The 22,446-nt window shown below is 49.8% G+C and overlaps 1 protein-coding gene and 1 pseudogene across 1 annotated transcript in view; both read right to left on the bottom strand.

Moving 5' to 3' along the window:
- Positions 1-22,446, bottom strand: part of LOC148443417 (bromo adjacent homology domain-containing 1 protein-like) — a 179,223-nt gene that overhangs the window by 95,395 nt on the left and 61,382 nt on the right. The window lies entirely within an intron of this gene.
- Positions 1,439-21,902, bottom strand: LOC148443418 (uncharacterized; annotated as a pseudogene).

Here is a 22,446-nt window from a genome sequence, read left to right as displayed (position 1 = left end):
AGTTATGCCTTTTTGCAGATGACACAAAGGTATGCAACAGGGTATACACACACAGGAGGGGTAAAACAAATGATTGATGATCTAGGTAGAATAGAGGAATGGTCAAGAACGTAGCAACTACAGTTTAATACCAAAATATGCAAGATCATGCACTTGGGTCTCAAAAATCCAAAGGCTAAATATAGTTAGTATTAATGGCACTATACTGGAAAATACTGAAGCGGAAAGGGATCTAGGAATCACTATTTCAGGTGACTTAAAATCAAGCAAACATTGTAACAAAGCAATGAGGAAGGCAAGTCAGATGCTTGGTTGCATAGGGAGAGGAATCAGTAGTAGAAAGAAAGAAGTGATAATACCAGGTCATTGGTACATCCTCATCTCGAATACTGTGTTCATTTCTGGAGGCCATATCTCCAGAAGGATATTAATACATTAGAGATTGTACAAAGAAGGGTAACCAAAATGGTGCAAGGTCTACACGACAAAACGTACCAGGAAAGACTAAAAGATCTTAATATGTATAGTTTGGAGCAGAGAAAGGAAAGGGGGACATGATAGAAACGTTCAAATATATAAAGGGTTTTAACAAGGTAAAGGAAGGAGACATTCTTCAAAGAAAGAGAAGAGGACATGTTCTGAAACTGGAGGGTGGTAAGTTCAGGGGAAATTTTAGGAAAAATGACTTCACAGAAAGGGTAGTGGACAAGTTGAATAGCCCTCCCATCAGAGGTGGTAGAGGCTAAGACAGTAGAGCAATTTAAACATGCATGGGATCGACCTAAAGATATCCTTCAGAAGTAGTAAGGATCAATAAGGGTTGAGAGAACAATATGTTTAAAAAAGGAGCAGACTAGATGGGCCAAGTGGTTCTTATCTGCCGTCAAATTCTATGTTACCCCTGTAGCGTAGCCATAGACCTTGCCACATAAAATACAACATTCAATGAAGCCTCACATAGGTATTCAATAGTATTTTGCATAATCTCTGAATTTCTTTGAAGATATTTCTTCAAAATCTGATCTTCAATGTGCAAGGATGCACTCCAGAATCTAGAAACAGAGACTATAGCAATACCAGACTTTAGAGCTATAGCTGTAGAAGTATGTAATAATTTTATTTATTTTTTTATTAAATAAATTCTCCATTCTCTTATCCATTGCATCTTATAAGCAGTACCATCCTCTAAGGAATGATAGTTCTTGTTATTGCAATCTCAGCATCCACCTTAGCTAGCACACATCCTTTAAGCATATCTTCATCTCTATAGGGTACATACTTTCAACACGATACAGATTAACATGTCTCTATCAAGGTTCTGCCAATCTTTAATGACAAACTCTTTCATCACCTTGTGTGCGGGAACACTTCTACCACTTTAACTCTGTCCTTATACAGTAAACCTGCTCATTCCTCTGTTCTGGGACCTTTGTATAATTCAAGATTTTATAAAAATGTTTTTCAACTTGCTTTCCACCAGATCTACATTAAATGCTTTTACATCCTCACGAATCTCTACAGATTCCTCACTAGATAAATCATCACACTCTTCAAAAAGACCATATTCATATGAGAGTATCATTTTCATAATCAAGACTTGCTTCAGATCTAGACCTTTTAGACATATGCATAGTTCTAAACTTTTGATACAAATGGTTGATTTTTTATTTTATTCAGTCCATTAACTCTTGCAACTGATTAGACTGCTGAGTGATTACAGGTGTGGGACTCTTCTGAAAAAAATTTCAAAAGACCATCCTTTGTATCCATGAAAATGGCTTATCAAAAGCTACATACAGACACTTCACATGCTTTTTCTTAGGCAACTTCTTCTTTGCTCCCATATTAGGCAGATACTAAAGAACTACATACCTATGCACCCACTAAGAATTCGGCTTTTGGGTGAAGGCTTAGATTACATCCTTTTGGGTTTGCAGAACTCCGCTTAGCAAGTATGTGGATCGTGTCGAAGTCAAATAATTGGTTATAATCGTTTGTAATTATTATCTGACGATCTAGTCGTCTGTCGGCTGATAAAGAATAGATTGGACGCTACTCTGCATTGGCGAAATCCGATTTGCACAAATGCATATATATATGTATATTTATGTCTATGCATGGTTAAGTCAGTGATGAGAAACAGGTTCTGGGTACATGTCTGTGACTAGTAATTAAAATACACAAAGATACTATGGAGGTGTTTAGGAATATTTCAATTGCAAAGTTAGATACAATTGTCAGAAGTTTGACTATCGTTAACAATTGTATGCCTTGTGTTCAATGCTATTGTAGTTAAGAGGGACTGACATTTACATTCTAAATAAGCATAGGAAAGCCTTTGTTGAGTAATCAGACTTCTTCACTCCTGCAAAGGCTTGCTATGTCACCTGTGAGCAGAACAACTTCATTGTATATGACACCTTGGAATTAGAATCAGACAGATATAATATAAAAAATGCCAGTTAATGGATAAAGATATATTAATATTATATATATATATATATAGATATATATAAATCCATGACACACACAATGATGCACATTTGCACACACATATATACATGCATACATATAGACGATCGCATGTGTATCCACATGCGTACACAGACGCTTACATGCATACTCACATACCTAGTTGCTGTTTCAATATACAGACGCATAATACATACTGATGAATTCCCGTAAATATCTCACATTCACTTATGCAAGCACATATATAGAAGGTTCCCTATCATTGAGCGTAATATTAGAGGTTTTGTTAGCAAATCATTATGGTGTAAAATGTATATATATATGATAGTAGACATGTCGTGTTTGGTATCATACTGACATCCTGTTTAATTCCAGATATCTGAATCTATCGGCGAAGGAGTCGCATCTTGTGTTCAGTGGTTATGGATTATGGGGAATTATTGGTTAGAATGTGTACGCTGTATGTAGTGTCTTAACTCGTTTGGAGGGATGGACCATATACCCGTTATCAAAATATGAACTGTCCTATTGCCTGCATCGTACCAGAATGACAAGAATCAATGAAATCACGTATGCTTGTCCCTATTGTTGGTGTAACACTCTGGAAGGTATATAGGCTTGTGCTTTTGGGGCTAGATCTCAGTCATACCCATTTGATGACCGCAGACGTCAGGATTGATGACTGGGACCTGGATCAGGGGCGCACGCGTATGTATCAGCATGTACTTTTGTATTTACTTGCTTTTTGCGCTAATTGTTTAGATCAAAGGGTGTTATACTTTTTCTTGAAATAATTTAACTTTTTGTGCTTTGGAACCACAATTGGATTGGAAAGCAAATATTTCTTATGCGATTTGCAGGGCACAATAGCGATATTTGGGTATAGGGATTTAGAGGTAGCTATAATAGGTAGGAGAGAACACAGCTCTCTACCTCCGGTGTGCGGCACCATATTCAAAGCCCTCTGATCAAGACCCGGTCGGACTCATGCACAGTGACGGCCGAATTGAATTCTGGTCCGCGCATCATCAGATTTACTGATGTGCGCCTGCGCACGCTGGCCAGCTCCACGCCGCAGGGCGTACTTTGTTCATAATCAGCCGGGAGCTTCAGCTCAATGCTCCAGCGGCTCCAGGAACATCCCCGGACTGAAGTGTGGGTGTCAAGTTAACTTCGGTATAGTACCGGTCCTAAACATCAGCCTTCATGATAACGAACCTGAGGTGCCACCCCGCCTCAGCCTGCGGCACAAGGGGCACACTGGGCAATAGAAAGATAAGCCTTATTTAGGTAAAAATATGAGATATGGTAAGAACTTACCCTTGTTATCTCTATTTCTACGAAGTCCATAGGGTTCCACAGGATACCTTGGGGTATAGGTGTGACGTCAGTCGCTGGGCACCATAGAGTTAAGCTTTTCAGCCTCCCAGGATGCACTAGGGTCCCCCTCCTATACCCCGCCCCCGAGCCAAGGCACCTCAGTTAGTTATCAAGCCATAGGCCGGAGGAGGAGAAGGAAGAGAGAGAAAAAAGATCTGGACACATACAAGAATCACATTCTCACCAGAGGGAGACGGAAAACCGGTGACCAGAGTAGAGCCCATCTGCAGCACAGGTGCGACAGGGCGGGAGTCCTGTGGAACCCTATGGACTTCGTAGAAATAGAGATAACAAGGGTAAGTTCTTACCATATCTCATATTTTCTACTTCAGGGTCCATAGGGTAGCCACAGGATACCTTGGGGATGTCCCAAAGCAGTATCCTTTAAGGGTGGGGACGCTCCTGTGCAGAAAGGAGAATCCGCCACCCGAAGGAAGCATCCTGAGAGGCAAAGGTGTCAAACCTGTAATACCTCACGAAGTTATGGACAGAGGACCACGTAGCAGCCTTGCAGATCTGAACTGCCGAGGCACCACGTCGAGCTGCCCACGAAGGACCCACAGACCTAGTGGAATGAGCCTTCAGAGAAGGAGGGACCGGTAGGCCTTCATGAAGATAAGCTTCAGAAATAGCCATACGGATCCAGGCTGCCAAAGTTTGCTTTGAAGCAGGCCAACCCTTTTTACGGAAGCCATAGAGGACAAACAAAGCGTCCGACTTCCTAAACGAAGAAGTGCGGTCAACATAAGTCCTTAAGGCCCGCACAACATCCAAAGAGGCCTCACCCACGGAAAGACCCGATGAGTTAAAGGCCGGAACAACTATTTCCTCGTTAACATGAAACTGGGAAACAACTTTGGGAAGAAACTCGGGCCGAGTGCGGAGCACTGCCCTGTTCCCATTTTTAACCAAGAAAGGGGGTCTACAAGAAAGAGCCCCTAACTCAGAAACACGTCTGGCCGAAGCAATGGCTAGAAGGAAAACAGTCTTAGCTGTTAGCCATTTAAGATCCACTGAGCCAAGTGGTTCAAACGGCGGTCCTTGGAGAGCCCTCAGGACCACAGCCAAATCCCAAGGCGCCACAGGTGGAACAAAGGGCGGCTGAATGCGGAGAACACCCTGCATAAAGGTGCGCACATCCGGGATTGTAGCAATCCTACGGTGAAACCAGACAGATAGGGCCGAAACCTGTACCTTCAAAGAAGCAAGGCGAAGCCCATGATCTAGTCCCGCTTGCAGGAAGGCGAGAATCCGAGACAGACGAAACTCCCGCGGTGCATAACCTCTCGGTCGACACCACTGGAAGAACGTATGCCACACGCGATGGTATATCCTCGCGGAAGACGGTTTCCGAGCTCGTAACATGGTACGCACCACAGAGCTGGAAAACCCCCGGGACCTCAGCATGGCCGTCTCAACAGCCACGCCGTCAAAGACAGCCGAGTCAGGTCCGGGTGAAGGCAAGGACCCTGAGACAGAAGATCCGGTCGTAGCGGCAACCGCAGAGGACTGTCCACGGACAGACCCTGAAGGTCTGAGAACCAGTGCCGTCTGGGCCACGCGGGAGCTACCCTCCTTCCTGTTTGAATTTCCGGATTACCCGTGGAAGAAGGGAGACCGGAGGGAACAAGTATGCGAACCGGAACGTCCACCGGACGGACAGAGCATCCACCAGAGACGCCCCTTCGTCTCTTGTGCGAGACCCGTACACCGGCAACTTGTTGTTGTGCCGGGACGCCATGAGGTCGATTTCTGGAAGACCCCACCTGTCCACCAGTAGTTGAAAAACGTCCGGGTGCAGGGACCATTCCCCCGGATGAACGTCCTGGCGACTTAGAAAGCCCGCCTCCCAATTTAGCACTCCCGGGATGAAGACCGCTGATATGGCCGGAAGATTGCGCTCCGCCCAAACCAGGATCCGAGAGACCTCTACGAGAGCCGCCCGACTGCGAGTTCCTCCTTGCCTGTTTATGTAGGCCACGGTGGTAGCGTTGTCCGACTGGACCTGCACCGGGCGACCCTGGAGAAACCGCTGTGCCTGCTGGAGAGCATTGAAGACCGCACGGAGTTCCAAGATATTTATTGGAAGCTCCGCTTCTGTCGGCGTCCACCTGCCCTGGAACAAGTGTGGACCCGAAACTGCTCCCCAGCCCCGAAGACTGGCGTCCGTTGTCAACAGGACCCAATTTGGAACCCAGAACGGACGTCCCTTGTTGAGGTGGGTCGTCTGTAACCACCACGCAAGGGACAGGCGAACCTCCGGGGTGAGCACAATCGTCTGTGACTTCAGAGACTGAGGCAGCCCGTTCCACTTGGACAGGATCAGGTGCTCCAGAGGTCTGGAGTGAAACTGGGCGTATTCCACCATATCGAACACCGACACCATGGAGCCCAGTAACCTCATCGCCGAGTGTAAGGACACCCGGCGGCAGTGCAGGCAACTGCGCACCCTTGACTGTAAAGCAGAGATCTTGTCCTCCGTCACGAAGATCCTTTGCTGTCCCGAGTCCAATAAGGCTCCAAGATGCAGAATCCTCCGAGACGGGATTAGAGTGGACTTCTGCCAGTTGATTAGCCAGCCGTGTCGTTGCAGCAGTGCAATGGTCAGGTCCAAGTGGCGTAACAGGAGCTCTGGAGATCCTGCCACCAATAACAGGTCGTCCAAATACGGCAACATGCGGACTCCCTGCAGCCGCAGAGAAGCCGCCATGACCGCCATCACCTTGGTGAAAACACGTGGTGCTGTTGCCAGGCCAAAAGGTAACGCCCGAAACTGGAAGTGGTCGCTGCGGATTGCAAACCTGAGGAACTGTTGATGGCGCAAAAGAATAGGGACATGCAGGTAAGCGTCCTGTATGTCCAATGACACCATGTAGTCCCCAGGTTCCAGCGCCAGAATGATGGACCGTAGGGTCTCCATCCGAAACTTCGGGACCCGCAAAGACTTGTTGAGTGCTTTGAAGTTGAGAATCGGACGATATGACCCATTGGGTTTCTGTACCAAAAATAGATTTGAATAGAAACCCTGGCCCCTCTGGGAGAATGGAACAGACACTATAACTCCAGCCTGGAGCATAGTATGCAATACCTTCCGCAGCTCCGTAGCCTTGTTCCGGTCTGATGGTAGACCTGTGGTGAAGAAGCGAGCCGGGGGTCTGTGCCGGAAGGAGAGGGCGTATCCGTGGGAAACCACCTCCAGAACCCAAGTGGCTGTCGTAGTGGTCGACCAACACTGGGCGAACTGTAGCAGGCGGCCTCCCACCCTGGGATCCCCCAAAGGGAGGCCCGGACCGTCAGGCCGCAGGCTTGTCATCTGGCTTGGGGGCCGGACGTCTGGTACTCCATGCCTGCTTCCGGGGCTTGACCGATTTCTTAGGGCCAGCCTGTCGAGGAAACGACTGTGGTTTGGGCCTGCCCTGGGCCCTAGATGACCGAAAGGACGATGGTTCAGAACCAGAAGGAGCAGCGGCCGACGGGAGACAAGCAGATTTGGCTGCTGCCAGCGTGGCCACAATCTTATCCAGATCCGGACCGAAGAGAACTTCTCCGGTAAACGGCAACGCTTCCAGACCTTTCTTGGAATCTGCGTCCGCCTTCCAGGATCACAGCCATAAGGTGCGACGAGCAGCTACCGCTGCTGAAGAAATTCTAGACACCAGAGTACTAATGTCTAGAGCCGCCTCGTTGATGTAGGTGGCCGAATCACGGAGATTGCCAATCAACTCCACCTGTTCGGCCGGACAGTCGGATTCAAAAGAAGCCTCTAATGAATCCGCCCAGCGCTCCATCGCTCTGGCAACCCAGCAAATGGCCATAGCCGGCCGTGCTGCCCCCCCTGCAAGGGAATAAGCGGACTTCAGGCAGATTTCTACCTTGCGGTCCGTAGCATCCTTAAGGGAGGACATGGATGGCATCGGCAATGTGGCACTACGGACAAGACGGGTCACGTGAGAATCCACCTGTGGAGGGGATTCCCACTTAGCAAAATAATTATCCGCAAACGGATAAGCCACCGCCAGGCGTCTCTGCGGCTGGTATCTTTTGCCAGGTTGTTTCCACGCCTCCTCTAAATGGTCCACCAACTGACCCGAAAGAGGAAAGACTGTGGCATCACCCTTCACATCTTTGAAAAAGGCATACTTAGATTTAGCCGCTGGGGGAACTTCGTCCTCAATCACCAAGGCTGTGCGGACCGCCCGAATAAGTCCAGGAATATATACTTTGTACTTAGCATCAGCGTCCTTAGTATGGAGAGGTTCCTGATCGTAAGGATCCAGAATCTCCCCATCATCAGACGTCCCTTCGTCATCCTCATAAGGAGCGGACAGAGACGCCACCGGCCTTTTATGAGGCCGCATCACAGACTCCCCTTGCAACACATCCGACAAGTGCTGTACAGAACTCGTCAGGGAGTTAACCCACGCTGGCTCCTGAGAACCCTGGAGCGGGGAATTAGGGAGACTGTGGGGTACCACCAATTGTCGTGGGAACCCCTGCATGGGTGACGACACCACAGACTGCTGGGGCAAACCCATCGGAGTAAACGCGGGCTGCGGAGCTAACTGGCCCACTAAAGCTGTTAACGCCTGAGCGAAGCAAGCCCAGGGCGGCTCCTGTACCGGTGCTGTAACCGTAATAGGCCGCGCCATGGACAAACACTGCCGGCAAAGGCCCTCCGCGCTACCCTCCCCCTCCGCTAACAGTACTTTGCACGTGGTACACTGTAGCCGGAGGGGAAAATCACTTTCAGACATGATGGCACCACGTATGTGACCTCTCTCACCAATTAAGTATTAAATAGGCGAGAGACCACCCTGCAGCACCGCACCGCAAGGGCTTTAGCAGAAAGAACAGGGACAGTAATAAAGCTGACAGTTTAGAGAAGAAAAGTTACAGGCAGCGCTAGCACAGTCACATACAATGCAGAGAAATAACAATTCCTGCACTAACAGCGCTGATCACTCAACTACACAGACACAGGGCCTGGTAGGACACAGCGCTGCATACACAGACCTGAGCCACAGCGGAGGAGACGTATGCGGGGGGACCCAGACCACGATGCTTCCGTCCAGCGCTTCCAGCAGCGTTCACCATGCGTTCTGGAGAAGATGGCCGCCGAGGAGCAGAGAGGAGGCTGGCCTGGGGGAGGAGCGCTGACACAGGACCAGTCGGCAGCATGCAGAGAGGGCTGTGTGCAGCGGGGGAGGCGCCGGCTGTGAGACAGGAAAGGCGCGCTCCCCTGGCATGCATTTAACCCCTGGGACGCCGCAGCGCTACCGCTCTGCTGCGGTCCGCTGTCCCAGGGGGTAGTGGAAAGCGCAGGTTGGTCGCCTGGCTCCACGCTGCAGCCAGTCCCCAGGGAGCCCCCTGCCTGGGGACTTAGGACCATGTGACCAGCGGGGACCCACCGCGGGACCCCACTGCTTACCTTTGTCCCCCTTGGATCCGGCCATGGTCCGGAACATCTGGGGTCACCGCTAGCTGTGACCCCAGATGCTCACCAGCATCCCCGGATCGGCACCGGCGTTCTGGTACCGGCGGGGGTGTAGGGAAGACAGCATGGACGTCAGGACTGACTGTCCATGCTGTACATCCAGATGTGCAGCCACAGCTGCACTGAAGAAAGCTTCAGGGGCTCTTCTAGCCCCCACTCCGACAGGTGTACCCGACGCCGGCCGGGCACCAAACTAAACTGAGGTGCCTTGGCTCGGGGGCGGGGTATAGGAGGGGGACCCTAGTGCATCCTGGGAGGCTGAAAAGCTTAACTCTATGGTGCACAGCAACTGACGTCACACCTATACCCCAAGGTATCCTGTGGATACCCTATGGACCCTGAAGTAGAAATAACAAACTTCCCTGCACTACTTCTATACTGTTAGGAGACAGAAAGAAAAAGACAAGTAGGAGGAGGAGGAAGAGGCCTGAATATATACTGCAGAGGGGGCGGTCCCTGAATAAACTTCCTGTCTGTTCTAGGAGGACAGGTCCTAGAAGAAAAAAACTCACTATGATGGGCAAAAAACATAGGAGAGAAGCATGTGGGGCACTTTGGATGTATAAATCAGGCATAACAATGTTTTTTAAAAATTGTGGATATGCAAATTAGCACTGGGATGAAGGTGCATGTGACATGTTTTGGCCAATAGGTATGCTTTTGTATAATTTTGTGTCAACTTTGGTTCGATTTTGGATTCTACTGAGGGAGAATAGAACACATTTTGAACTTCAAATAGAACTTCAAAAAGAAACCAATGCACCACCAAATGGAACTCAATATCGACTGTTGGTAAATCATCTATTTTAAATAGAAACACTGTGGTCGAATTTGTAGAGATGTTGGCTCTATTCGGGAAATTTTAAATGGAACCAACATCAACTTTTAGTAAATTTACCCCATTGTACCTCCTTTAGTGTTGAATTAACCCAGTGGTCTCCAAGCTGTAGCTCGCGGTCATCATTTTGGTAGCTCACCTCGCTGAAGTACTGCCAAGTAAACTAGGAGGAAGTGACCTCTGACGTGTGCTCCCCCGTGGCATGGACGCCATGGGTGGAGCCACAGGGAAACACGTCAGATGATTGCTGCAGCCTCTACAGCAATCACCCGCCGTACTTCCACGTGGTTCCGCCCACGTAGTCTATGCTACGGCATAGTGAGTGACTCCCGCCCAGTCGGAAAATCACACAGCAGCCCTGCCTATAACTTTTGCTCCTCTACTGCACGTACCTCCTTGGAGCCAGTAATCAACAGTGAAATGTGCCTGTGCTTAAATTTTATTTACAAACTACAACAATATCACTAATATTGAAATACATTTTTATTTTCTTTGAAACATTTTTTTCATTTTCATTAAATTACCATCAATTGTTCAGTTATTAGCCAGATTTCTTTTTCTACAATTTTAGTAGCTCTTCAGGAGGTTTCATTTTTCTTAAGTAGCTCACACCTCAATTAACGTTGGAGACCACTGAATTAACCCATCCAGAAGGTGAAATTGTGCAACTAAGCTCCTTCAAATACAACTTTACAATTATTATCAACCAGCTCAGCTTAATACAGTTTTGAGAATTTGTTTTAGTCAAACTGAAACTCAATGTTCTAAAAATAAATGGTTACAAGATAAAACATAATAAAGCGCGTCCCCCAGCTTCTCCACAGCAAGGTGTCACCTTGCCAAACAAACACAACATGAGGGGAAAGGAGGGGACTCAATACTTGCAGCTTCAACAAGGAAATACTGTCTAATACCCATATTTCCCAAAGATGCCGTACCACTATTTCAGGACTTATATGACAATGTATTCTATGGCACAACAAGCAGTGTCCTCTTTTGCATTTAAAAGAACTATTAGCTATGCTTGACATGGATTTGTTACTATGTCAGGAGGTCATCTGCATTAAAATAGGATTTTGGTACTTGCCGATAAATCCTTTTCTCCGATTCCACAGGGGACACTGGAGCCTCAGTACAATGGGGTATAGGAGTGTGTTAACCGGGAGCTGGCACCTTTAAATAAAAAACTACTGGTAGCTAGCTCCTCCCCCTCTATACCCCCCCCCCAGGTCAGTCTAAAACAACTGTGCCCGAGGGGAGCTGGAAAGTAAGGAGAAGGAGACAGAAAAGCTACATTAATCACATATACATAAGAAAACAACATATACATGAAAAAACAAGAACAGGTCAGTCAGACAACATTAAACGCAAACCAGCGTCTGAACCTGTAAAACAGTAACAATGCAAGTAGAACAGCGTAGGGAGGGTGTCCAGTGTCCCCCTGTGGAATCGGAGAAAGGGGATCGGTAAGTACCAAAATGCTATTTTCTCCTTCATCCACCAGGGGACAATGGAGCCTCAGTACAATGGGGACGTCCCAGAGCTTACATCCCGGGTGGGAGAGCGCTGCAACACCGCACAGCCAAACTCCGAAGCGGAGGCGGCAAAAGTATCAAAACGATAGAGGTAGCTATAATAGGTAGGAGAGAACACAGCTCTCTACCTCCGGTGTGCGGCACCATATTCAAAGCCCTCTGATCAAGACCCGGTCGGACTCATGCACAGTGACGGCCGAATTGAATTCTGGTCCGCGCATCATCAGATTTACTGATGTGCGCCTGCGCACGCTGGCCAGCTCCACGCCGCAGGGCGTACTTTGTTCATAATCAGCCGGGAGCTTCAGCTCAATGCTCCAGCGGCTCCAGGAACATCCCCGGACTGAAGTGTGGGTGTCAAGTTAACTTCGGTATAGTACCGGTCCTAAACATCAGCCTTCATGATAACGAACCTGAGGTGCCACCCCGCCCTCAGCCTGCGGCACAAGGGGCACACTGGGCAATAGAAAGATAAGCCTTATTTAGGTAAAAATATGAGATATGGTAAGAACTTACCCTTGTTATCTCTATTTCTACGAAGTCCATAGGGTTCCACAGGATACCTTGGGGTATAGGTGTGACGTCAGTCGCTGGGCACCATAGAGTTAAGCTTTTCAGCCTCCCAGGATGCACTAGGGTCCCCCTCCTATACCCCGCCCCCGAGCCAAGGCACCTCAGTTAGTTATCAAGCCATAGGCCGGAGGAGGAGAAGGAAGAGAGAGAAAAAAGATCTGGACACATACAAGAATCACATTCTCACCAGAGGGAGACGGAAAAACCGGTGACCAGAGTAGAGCCCATCTGCAGCACAGGTGCGACAGGGCGGGAGTCCTGTGGAACCCTATGGACTTCGTAGAAATAGAGATAACAAGGGTAAGTTCTTACCATATCTCATATTTTCTACTTCAGGGTCCATAGGGTAGCCACAGGATACCTTGGGGATGTCCCAAAGCAGTATCCTTTAAGGGTGGGGACGCTCCTGTGCAGAAAGGAGAATCCGCCACCCGAAGGAAGCATCCTGAGAGGCAAAGGTGTCAAACCTGTAATACCTCACGAAGTTATGGACAGAGGACCACGTAGCAGCCTTGCAGATCTGAACTGCCGAGGCACCACGTCGAGCTGCCCACGAAGGACCCACAGACCTAGTGGAATGAGCCTTCAGAGAAGGAGGGACCGGTAGGCCTTCATGAAGATAAGCTTCAGAAATAGCCATACGGATCCAGGCTGCCAAAGTTTGCTTTGAAGCAGGCCAACCCTTTTTACGGAAGCCATAGAGGACAAACAAAGCGTCCGACTTCCTAAACGAAGAAGTGCGGTCAACATAAGTCCTTAAGGCCCGCACAACATCCAAAGAGGCCTCACCCACGGAAAGACCCGGTGAGTTAAAGGCCGGAACAACTATTTCCTCGTTAACATGAAACTGGGAAACAACTTTGGGAAGAAACTCGGGCCGAGTGCGGAGCACTGCCCTGTTCCCATAAAAAACCAAGAAAGGGGGTCTACAAGAAAGAGCCCCTAACTCAGAAACACGTCTGGCCGAAGCAATGGCTAGAAGGAAAACAGTCTTAGCTGTTAGCCATTTAAGATCCACTGAGCCCAGTGGTTCAAACGGCGGTCCTTGGAGAGCCCTCAGGACCACAGCCAAATCCCAAGGCGCCACAGGTGGAACAAAGGGCGGCTGAATGCGGAGAACACCCTGCATAAAGGTGCGCACATCCGGGATTGTAGCAATCCTACGGTGAAACCAGACAGATAGGGCCGAAACCTGTACCTTCAAAGAAGCAAGGCGAAGCCCATGATCTAGTCCCGCTTGCAGGAAGGCGAGAATCCGAGACAGACGAAACTCCCGCGGTGCATAACCTCTCGGTCGACACCACTGGAAGAACGTATGCCACACGCGATGGTATATCCTCGCGGAAGACGGTTTCCGAGCTCGTAACATGGTACGCACCACAGAGCTGGAAAACCCCCGGGACCTCAGCATGGCCGTCTCAACAGCCACGCCGTCAAAGACAGCCGAGTCAGGTCCGGGTGAAGGCAAGGACCCTGAGACAGAAGGTCCGGTCGTAGCGGCAACCGCAGAGGACTGTCCACGGACAGACCCTGAAGGTCTGAGAACCAGTGCCGTCTGGGCCACGCGGGAGCTATCACAGGAGCGTCCCTCCTTCCTGTTTGAATTTCCGGATTACCCGTGGAAGAAGGGAGACCGGAGGGAACAGGTATGCGAACCGGAACGTCCACCGGACGGACAGAGCATCCACCAGAGATGCCCCTTCGTCTCTTGTGCGAGACCCGTACACCGGCAACTTGTTGTTGTGCCGGGACGCCATGAGGTCGATTTCTGGAAGACTAGTTGAAAAACGTCCGGGTGCAGGGACCATTCCCCCGGATGAACGTCCTGGCGACTTAGAAAGCCCGCCTCCCAATTTAGCACTCCCGGGATGAAGACCGCTGATATGGCCGGAAGATTGCGCTCCGCCCAAACCAGGATCCGAGAGACCTCTACGAGAGCCGCCCGACTGCGAGTTCCTCCTTGCCTGTTTATGTAGGCCACGGTGGTAGCGTTGTCCGACTGGACCTGCACCGGGCGACCCTGGAGAAACCGCTGTGCCTGCTGGAGAGCATTGAAGACCGCACGGAGTTCCAAGATATTTATTGGAAGCTCCGCTTCTGTCGGCGTCCACCTGCCCTGGAACAAGTGTGGACCCGAAACTGCTCCCCAGCCCCGAAGACTGGCGTCCGTTGTCAACAGGACCCAATTTGGAACCCAGAACGGACGTCCCTTGTTGAGGTGGGTCGTCTGTAACCACCACGCAAGGGACAGGCGAACCTCCGGGGTGAGCACAATCGTCTGTGACTTCAGAGACTGAGGCAGCCCGTTCCACTTGGACAGGATCAGGTGCTCCAGAGGTCTGGAGTGAAACTGGGCGTATTCCACCATATCGAACACCGACACCATGGAGCCCAGTAACCTCATCGCCGAGTGTAAGGACACCCGGCGGCAGTGCAGGCAACTGCGCACCCTTGACTGTAAAGCAGAGATCTTGTCCTCCGTCACGAAGATCCTTTGCTGTCCCGAGTCCAATAAGGCTCCAAGATGCAGAATCCTCCGAGACGGGATTAGAGTGGACTTCTGCCAGTTGATTAGCCAGCCGTGTCGTTGCAGCAGTGCAATGGTCAGGTCCAAGTGGCGTAACAGGAGCTCTGGAGATCCTGCCACCAATAACAGGTCGTCCAAATACGGCAACATGCGGACTCCCTGCAGCCGCAGAGAAGCCGCCATGACCGCCATCACCTTGGTGAAAACACGTGGTGCTGTTGCCAGGCCAAAAGGTAACGCCCGAAACTGGAAGTGGTCGCTGCGGATTGCAAACCTGAGGAACTGTTGATGGCGCAAAAGAATAGGGACATGCAGGTAAGCGTCCTGTATGTCCAATGACACCATGTAGTCCCCAGGTTCCAGCGCCAGAATGATGGACCGTAGGGTCTCCATCCGAAACTTCGGGACCCGCAAAGACTTGTTGAGTGCTTTGAAGTTGAGAATTGGACGATATGACCCATTGGGTTTCTGTACCAAAAATAGATTTGAATAGAAACCCTGGCCCCTCTGGGAGAATGGAACAGACACTATAACTCCAGCCTGGAGCATAGTATGCAATACCTTCCGCAGCTCCGTAGCCTTGTTCCGGTCTGATGGTAGACCTGTGGTGAAGAAGCGAGCCGGGGGTCTGTGCCGGAAGGAGAGGGCGTATCCGTGGGAAACCACCTCCAGAACCCAAGTGGCTGTCGTAGTGGTCGACCAACACTGGGCGAACTGTAGCAGGCGGCCTCCCACCCTGGGATCCCCCAAAGGGAGGCCCGGACCGTCAGGCCGCAGGCTTGTCATCTGGCTTGGGGGCCGGACGTCTGGTACTCCATGCCTGCTTCCGGGGCTTGACCGATTTCTTAGGGCCAGCCTGTCGAGGAAACGACTGTGGTTTGGGCCTGCCCTGGGCCCTAGATGACCGAAAGGACGATGGTTCAGAACCAGAAGGAGCAGCGGCCGACGGGAGACAAGCAGATTTGGCTGCTGCCAGCGTGGCCACAATCTTATCCAGATCCGGACCGAAGAGAACTTCTCCGGTAAACGGCAACGCTTCCAGACCTTTCTTGGAATCTGCGTCCGCCTTCCAGGATCACAGCCATAAGGTGCGACGAGCAGCTACCGCTGCTGAAGAAATTCTAGACACCAGAGTACTAATGTCTAGAGCCGCCTCGTTGATGTAGGTGGCCGAATCACGGAGATTGCCAATCAACTCCACCTGTTCGGCCGGACAGTCGGATTCAAAAGAAGCCTCTAATGAATCCGCCCAGCGCTCCATCGCTCTGGCAACCCAGCAAATGGCCATAGCCGGCCGTGCTGCCCCCCCTGCAAGGGAATAAGCGGACTTCAGGCAGATTTCTACCTTGCGGTCCGTAGCATCCTTAAGGGAGGACATGGATGGCATCGGCAATGTGGCACTACGGACAAGACGGGTCACGTGAGAATCCACCTGTGGAGGGGATTCCCACTTAGCAAAATAATTATCCGCAAACGGATAAGCCACCGCCAGGCGTCTCTGCGGCTGGTATCTTTTGCCAGGTTGTTTCCACGCCTCCTCTAAATGGTCCACCAACTGACCCGAAAGAGGAAAGACTGTGGCATCACCCTTCACATCTTTGAAAAAGGCATACTTAGATTTAGCCGCTGGGGGAACTTCGTCCTCAATCACCAAGGCTGTGCGGACCGCCCGAATAAGTCCAAGAATATATACTTTGTACTTAGCATCAGCGTCCTTAGTATGGAGAGGTTCCTGATCGTAAGGATCCAGAATCTCCCCATCATCAGACGTCCCTTCGTCATCCTCATAAGGAGCGGACAGAGACGCCACCGGCCTTTTATGAGGCCGCATCACAGACTCCCCTTGCAACACATCCGACAAGTGCTGTACAGAACTCGTCAGGGAGTTAACCCACGCTGGCTCCTGAGAACCCTGGAGCGGGGAATTAGGGAGACTGTGGGGTACCACCAATTGTCGTGGGAACCCCTGCATGGGTGACGACACCACAGACTGCTGGGGCAAACCCATCGGAGTAAACGCGGGCTGCGGAGCTAACTGGCCCACTAAAGCTGTTAACGCCTGAGCGAAGCAAGCCCAGGGCGGCTCCTGTACCGGTGCTGTAACCGTAATAGGCCGCGCCATGGACAAACACTGCCGGCAAAGGCCCTCCGCGCTACCCTCCCCCTCCGCTAACAGTACTTTGCACGTGGTACACTGTAGCCGGAGGGGAAAATCACTTTCAGACATGATGGCACCACGTATGTGACCTCTCTCACCAATTAAGTATTAAATAGGCGAGAGACCACCCTGCAGCACCGCACCGCAAGGGCTTTAGCAGAAAGAACAGGGACAGTAATAAAGCTGACAGTTTAGAGAAGAAAAGTTACAGGCAGCGCTAGCACAGTCACATACAATGCAGAGAAATAACAATTCCTGCACTAACAGCGCTGATCACTCAACTACACAGACACAGGGCCTGGTAGGACACAGCGCTGCATACACAGACCTGAGCCACAGCGGAGGAGACGTATGCGGGGGGACCCAGACCACGATGCTTCCGTCCAGCGCTTCCAGCAGCGTTCACCATGCGTTCTGGAGAAGATGGCCGCCGAGGAGCAGAGAGGAGGCTGGCCTGGGGGAGGAGCGCTGACACAGGACCAGTCGGCAGCATGCAGAGAGGGCTGTGTGCAGCGGGGGAGGCGCCGGCTGTGAGACAGGAAAGGCGCGCTCCCCTGGCATGCATTTAACCCCTGGGACGCCGCAGCGCTACCGCTCTGCTGCGGTCCGCTGTCCCAGGGGGTAGTGGAAAGCGCAGGTTGGTCGCCTGGCTCCACGCTGCAGCCAGTCCCCAGGGAGCCCCCTGCCTGGGGACTTAGGACCATGTGACCAGCGGGGACCCACCGCGGGACCCCGCTGCTTACCTTTGTCCCCCTTGGATCCGGCCATGGTCCGGAACATCTGGGGTCACCGCTAGCTGTGACCCCAGATGCTCACCAGCATCCCCGGATCGGCACCGGCGTTCTGGTACCGGCGGGGGTGTAGGGAAGACAGCATGGACGTCAGGACTGACTGTCCATGCTGTACATCCAGATGTGCAGCCACAGCTGCACTGAAGAAAGCTTCAGGGGCTCTTCTAGCCCCCACTCCGACAGGTGTACCCGACGCCGGCCGGGCACCAAACTAAACTGAGGTGCCTTGGCTCGGGGGCGGGGTATAGGAGGGGGACCCTAGTGCATCCTGGGAGGCTGAAAAGCTTAACTCTATGGTGCACAGCAACTGACGTCACACCTATACCCCAAGGTATCCTGTGGATACCCTATGGACCCTGAAGTAGAAATAACAAACTTCCCTGCACTACTTCTATACTGTTAGGAGACAGAAAGAAAAAGACAAGTAGGAGGAGGAGGAAGAGGCCTGAATATATACTGCAGAGGGGGCGGTCCCTGAATAAACTTCCTGTCTGTTCTAGGAGGACAGGTCCTAGAAGAAAAAAACTCACTATGATGGGCAAAAAACATAGGAGAGAAGCATGTGGGGCACTTTGGATGTATAAATCAGGCATAACAATGTTTTTTAAAAATTGTGGATATGCAAATTAGCACTGGGATGAAGGTGCATGTGACATGTTTTGGCCAATAGGTATGCTTTTGTATAATTTTGTGTCAACTTTGGTTCGATTCTGGATTCTACTGAGGGAGAATAGAACACATTTTGAACTTCAAATAGAACTTCAAAAAGAAACCAATGCACCACCAAATGGAACTCAATATCGACTGTTGGTAAATCATCTATTTTAAATAGAAACACTGTGGTCGAATTTGTAGAGATGTTGGCTCTATTCGGGAAATTTTAAATGGAACCAACATCAACTTTTAGTAAATTTACCCCATTGTACCTCCTTTAGTGTTGAATTAACCCAGTGGTCTCCAAGCTGTAGCTCGCGGTCATCATTTTGGTAGCTCACCTCGCTGAAGTACTGCCAAGTAAACTAGGAGGAAGTGACCTCTGACGTGTGCTCCCCCGTGGCATGGACGCCATGGGTGGAGCCACAGGGAAACACGTCAGATGATTGCTGCAGCCTCTACAGCAATCACCCGCCGTACTTCCACGTGGTTCCGCCCACGTAGTCTATGCTACGGCATAGTGAGTGACTCCCGCCCAGTCGGAAAATCACACAGCAGCCCTGCCTATAACTTTTGCTCCTCTACTGCACGTACCTCCTTGGAGCCAGTAATCAACAGTGAAATGTGCCTGTGCTTAAATTTTATTTACAAACTACAACAATATCACTAATATTGAAATACATTTTTATTTTCTTTGAAACATTTTTTTCATTTTCATTAAATTACCATCAATTGTTCAGTTATTAGCCAGATTTCTTTTTCTACAATTTTAGTAGCTCTTCAGGAGGTTTCATTTTTCTTAAGTAGCTCACACCTCAATTAACGTTGGAGACCACTGAATTAACCCATCCAGAAGGTGAAATTGTGCAACTAAGCTCCTTCAAATACAACTTTACAATTATTATCAACCAGCTCAGCTTAATACAGTTTTGAGAATTTGTTTTAGTCAAACTGAAACTCAATGTTCTAAAAATAAATGGTTACAAGATAAAACATAATAAAGCGCGTCCCCCAGCTTCTCCACAGCAAGGTGTCACCTTGCCAAACAAACACAACATGAGGGGAAAGGAGGGACTCAATACTTGCAGCTTCAACAAGGAAATACTGTCTAATACCCATATTTCCCAAAGATGCCGTACCACTATTTCAGGACTTATATGACAATGTATTCTATGGCACAACAAGCAGTGTCCTCTTTTGCATTTAAAAGAACTATTAGCTATGCTTGACATGGATTTGTTACTATGTCAGGAGGTCATCTGCATTAAAATAGGATTTTGGTACTTGCCGATAAATCCTTTTCTCCGATTCCACAGGGGACACTGGAGCCTCAGTACAATGGGGTATAGGAGTGTGTTAACCGGGAGCTGGCACCTTTAAATAAAAAACTACTGGTAGCTAGCTCCTCCCCCTCTATACCCCCCCCCAGGTCAGTCTAAAAACAACTGTGCCCGAGGGGAGCTGGAAAGTAAGGAGAAGGAGACAGAAAAGCTACATTAATCACATATACATAAGAAAACAACATATACATGAAAAAACAAGAACAGGTCAGTCAGACAACATTAAACGCAAACCAGCGTCTGAACCTGTAAAACAGTAACAATGCAAGTAGAACAGCGTAGGGAGGGTGTCCAGTGTCCCCTGTGGAATCGGAGAAAGGGATCGGTAAGTACCAAAATGCTATTTTCTCCTTCATCCACCAGGGGACAATGGAGCCTCAGTACAATGGGGACGTCCCAGAGCTTACATCCCGGGTGGGAGAGCGCTGCAACACCGCACAGCCAAACTCCGAAGCGGAGGCGGCAAAAGTATCAAAACGATAGAATCGAAGGAAGGTATGTGCCTAACCAAGTGGCGGCTCTACAAAGCTGGTTTAAGGAAACCCCGCGAGCAGCCGCCCATGAAGGACCTACCGAGCGTGTAGAATGCGTCGTAATAGGACCCGGTGGTTGTTTGGAGGCCACCACGTATGCTTGCCTGATAGTGAAGCAAATCCATCTAGAAATGGTCTGTTTGGAGGCCGGCCAACCTGGACCGGCCACATCAAACCGAATAAACAAAGCATCTGATTTACTGAGGGAGGCAGTCCTGTCAACGTTAATCTGGAGTGCTCTGACTACATCCAAAGATCTTGAATTGGAAGAGTCATCCTTAAACACAGGAACCACGATAGGCTGGTTTATATGAAAAGCTGTTACCACTTTGGGAAGAAAGCCCTTTGAGTACGCAGCTCTGCCCTATCTTCATGGAAAATAAGATAAGGAGGGCGGCAGGATAAAGCACTGAGTTCTGACACACGCCTTGCCGAAGCAAGTGCCAAAAGCAGAACCACCTTCCAGGTTAAGTACTTTATCTCCACTCTCTGTAATGGCTCAAAAGTATCAGATTGGAGGAAGACCAACACCAAATCCAAATGCCATGGTGCCGTTGGAGGCACAAGAGGTGGTTGAATCCTCACAACTCCTTGGAGAAAGGTCTGTATATCCGGGAGCAAAGCCAATTTGGACAACACGGATACCTGTACCTTTAATGAACTAAGACGAAGGCCTGCTGTGAGACCAACCTGAAGAAAAAGGAAACGTGATACCTTAAAGACTGACGGAGGAGAATGACGTCTCTCACACCAAGCCACATGTGTCTTCCATATGCGGTAGTAATGTTGAGAAGTGACTTCCTTCCTAGCCCGAATCATTGTGGGAATCACACTAGACGGAATACCCTTTTTTCTGAGGACGGCCCTTTCAGTAGCCAGGCCGTCAAACGAAGCTGCCTTAAGTCGCGATAAACAAATGGGCCCTGAAGAAGGAGGTCGTCCTGAAGAGGCAGTGGCCACGGCTCGTCTATTAACAGATTCTGTATCTGGGAATACCACGCTCGTCTGGGCCAATCTGGTGCTATCAGAAGCACCTTGATCCCTTCTCGTTTGATTCCTTGAAGCAGGCGCGGAATGAGCGGAAACGGAGGAAATAGGTAGACGTAATGAAACTTCCACGGAGCCGTCAGTGCGTCCACTGCAGCTGCTCGTGGGTCCCTTGTTCTGGAGTAGTAAACCGGTAGTTGGTGGTTTAACCTTGACGCCATAAGGTCGGCTTGAGGACAGCCCCACCTCAGAGTTAGTTGCTGGAACACCTGAGGATTGAGTGACCATTCCCCTGGATGAACATCATGCCGACTGAGATAGTCGGCCTCCCAGTTTTCTACTCCTGGGATGAAGATCGCAGAAATCGCTACTGCAAATTCCTCTGCCCAAAGTAGAATCCTTGTTACCTCCCTCATGGCAGCTCTGCTTTTTGTGCCACCCTGCCTGTTTATATAGGCCACTGCAGTGGCGTTGTCCGACTGGACTCTGATTGCCTGCCCCTACAGCAGCGGATGCGCCAGCTGGAGAGCATAAAATACAGCTCTCAATTCTATAATATTTATGGGCAATCTGGCTTCTTGCTGCGTCCAGTGCCCCTGAAAATGCTTTCCCAGAAGCATTTCCTCCTAAGCCCCTCAGGCTTGCGTCCGTGGTGACGAGGGTCCAATCCCTCACCGCAAACCTTTTCCCCGCCAGCAGGTGGGAAAGGTTCAGCCACCAAATGAGAGATGTTCGAGTCTGAGGCGTCAGGAGAACTCTCTGATGGAGAAAGAGGTGGGATCCTGACCACTGGGAGAGGAGATCCAGTTGAAAAGGACTGTCGTGAATTCTTGCATACTGAATCGCCTCGAAAGCCGCTACCATCTTCCCAATAAGGCGGATAGAGAGATGTACAGACACTCGGCGATGTTTTAAGACCAGGCGCACCATATGCTGAATGGAGGCCGATCTGTCTTGAGGCAGGAAAACTTATTGCTGCACTGTGTCCAGTATCATTCCCAGGAATAGTAAACGCTGTGTAGGGGATCAGGGAGGACTTTTTGAAATTTAGTATCCAACAGTGTTGCAGGAGGATGCTCTGAGTTAAGCGAATGTCCCTTAACAGCCGAGCTTCCGAAGAGGCCTTTATCAATAGATCCTCTAAGTATGGAACAATGACGACCC

The sequence above is a fragment of the Taudactylus pleione genome, unplaced genomic scaffold (genome assembly GCF_031769625.1).
Source record: "Taudactylus pleione unplaced genomic scaffold, aTauple2 ptg001274l, whole genome shotgun sequence".
Taxonomy (NCBI): domain Eukaryota; kingdom Metazoa; phylum Chordata; class Amphibia; order Anura; family Myobatrachidae; genus Taudactylus; species Taudactylus pleione.
Note: the sequence above shows the minus strand (reverse complement) of the source record. Positions and strands in the feature narration are given on the sequence as shown.